The following is a 2,802-nucleotide window of genomic DNA, read 5'->3' on the forward strand; positions in this document are numbered from 1 at the left end:
CTGTCATTTTATGAAGATTGTTTGGCACATGAAGGTGCTAAAGTAACATCCACAGGGTCTTCAGTTAGAACTGATGAAACCTATGTGTTTATGTTTGTGTCATCAAGGTCTACCCCAGCTTGTAGCCTGTCCCCAACTAAATATGGTTCATGGGTGGTGAGCACAGTTTCATGAACTATGTCACTTGATTTTGGCAAAACCTGAGATGAAGATTCAAGTTTTTCATTATATGAAGAAGAAATTTGTGAGATAAGATTTGTAAGATCATAACTGAGTGTTGGCAATTCCCCCTGAGCAAATGAGGAAGTTTCAAATTATGTGCCCTCTTTGTGTGTGCCAACCATATTTTTTCTTTTACTAACTTGAGAGTCCTCAAGTTGGGGTGCAGACTCTGTATAAATTGTACTAGGGAGAGCATTTTGTTCAATAGAGACGCTGTTACGTGGCATTTATGTTCACTTAGAATGCTCTATAAAGGCTTGGATTGATGTTCTGTAACTCAAGTTATTTGTGTTTTTGATGTGTTTTGTAGTGTTTTTGCATTTTAGGCATATAACAGGGATCAAGGTGATTTAGCACTGCTTTGATGCTAAAATGGTATTAGGAAGGTGTCATGAAGATTGCTCGTACAAATCCGTCAAGAACAAGAAAAATAAAGAAGGCAAAATCATTTTTTCCAGAAGGTCGGCGCACCCGCGCTGTGCTAGCACGCGGCCGCGCCGAGAAGCAGAATGTCAGTGCCCGCGCTGGTAAAGCGCGCGACCGCGTTAGGTCGAGATTCCAGATTTCTGTTTCAATTATAAGACTATTTTTCTAGACTGCTATTTAAAGATAACTTAACGATGTTTTTAATCACAGAGCTTAAGGAGAAGACAGCGAGAAGACCTATAGCATAAATACAACCAAGGCGAAGAAGATCTAGTTTATTCTTGTGATTCTTTGTTTAATTTATAATCTTGGATGCTCGTTTCTTGTTTGTTGAACCTAATACTCTGGATTACGTACTTTGTTTATTATTCGTTTATAAAGACATAGTTTATTACACCATGCTTTCATCGGAACCCACGGTGATGATGAGTTCGGTTATGGGCTAATCGTTATCGTGGGGTTCTAACGGATTTACTTATGGATTTCAATAGTTAATATGTTTTGATACCTTAGTGTGTGGTGATTGTATGATGTCCTAGTATTGGTTGTGCTTATTTGGCTTATGAGCATCACGAACTTATAAAATAGTGTGTTAATCTCTAATGAAGCGACAGTGAATTTAGAGGTTTAGAACTTGCCATGCTAGCATAGGTTCATATATTTGATATGCATGATTCGTAGGTAATTTTAACCATCTTACTTGCCCTATGTAATCACGATAGGTAACTTGTTCGTTAAAATTTTATGTTGTCAAATTCTATAGATATATAGGGTCTCAATATAATTGGTGTTTATTCAGCTTCTATCTCTTTTGTGGATGCCTGGTAGTAGGGTATTCGTACAACAAAAGTTGGTGTTTACTAGTTTCATGTTATCTGATTAGTGTCATCACCATTGTATGCTAAGGTTAAGAACAAAAAGGCTATTGAATGAAGTAGTAATGAAGTTAGAATCCCATGTATGTGTTATATAAGAAAATCAACTTTTTACTCTCTTAGTTAATTGCATGTTAGTTAATAATCTTAGTTATAAACAAAATCAATTTGTTATTCGTCTTAGCATCGAATAATAACCATACCAATGTTCCATAAGTACATTAATTGAAACTAACCTAAACCAGTCTCTGTTGGAATGAACTAGAATTAATTCTATATTACTCGTGATCGCGTATACTTGCGTGAATATTAGCGCGTGTTTTCGTCCTAACAAGTTTTTGGCGCCGCTGCCGGGGACTCGGTGTTAATTTTTAGTTTATGTGTTTATCATCAGTGGTTGTTAAAGTTCATTGACTCGGACATTGTTACTTACTTGTTTTCTTATCGTGTTTCAGGCACTCTAGCGAGCGTGTATGCATATGCGTTCTCGGTCTCACAAGAGAACACTGGATAAAGAGGAGGAAGTAGTTGAAGAAGTTTTTGTTGAGGAGAAAGTTGAAGAAGAAGCTCTAGTCATAATGGGAGATCAAGCAGTGAATCTTAAGGCTTTGATGGACTATTCTAAGCCGAAGATTAATGATATTCAGTCCAACATTATCAGGCCAGCCATCGCGGCTAATACCTTTGAAATCAAGTCGAGCACGATTCAGATGATACATAATTCAGTTCAGTTTGGGAGTTCTCCTATAGAAGATCCCAACATGCACATCAGAGATTTCATCGAGATCTGCGACACTTTCTAGTTCAATAGAGTTACTGAAGATGCTATTAAGCTGAGGCTTTTCCCATTCTCTCTGAGGGATAAGGCTAAGTTTTGGTTACATTCTCTACCACCTGACTCTATTACTACTTGGGAGGATCTTGCTCAAAAGTTTCTCACTAAATTCTTCCCTATGGCGAAGACAACTGCAATCAGAAATGCTCTTACTCAATTTGCGCAGCAAATGGGAGAATCTTTGTGTGAAGCTTAAGACCGCTTCAAAGAAATGCTTAGAAAGTGTCCTCATCATGGGATGCTTGACTAGATGATCATTAACTGCTTTTACAATGGGTTGGGTGCTACTTCTAGACCCATGCTTGATGCAGCATCAGGAGGAGCCTTATGGGCCAAAAGCTACGATGAAGCTTATAAATTGATTAAACTGGTGGCTGCAAATGAATACCAGAATCCAACTCAGAGAATGCCTCAGGGAAAGGTAGCAGGAATTCTGGAAGTGGA

The 2,802-nt window shown here is 38.0% G+C and overlaps 1 non-coding gene across 1 annotated transcript; it reads right to left on the minus strand.

Moving 5' to 3' along the window:
- Positions 1–2,491: 2,491 nt before the first annotated feature.
- LOC141682079 (small nucleolar RNA R71) lies at positions 2,492–2,598 on the minus strand. The gene has a single exon (XR_012559483.1). It is a non-coding gene; the product is annotated as a small nucleolar RNA R71 (small nucleolar RNA).
- Positions 2,599–2,802: the final 204 nt, after the last annotated feature.

Source organism: Apium graveolens, chromosome 8 (assembly GCF_009905375.1).
Source record: "Apium graveolens cultivar Ventura chromosome 8, ASM990537v1, whole genome shotgun sequence".
Taxonomy (NCBI): domain Eukaryota; kingdom Viridiplantae; phylum Streptophyta; class Magnoliopsida; order Apiales; family Apiaceae; genus Apium; species Apium graveolens.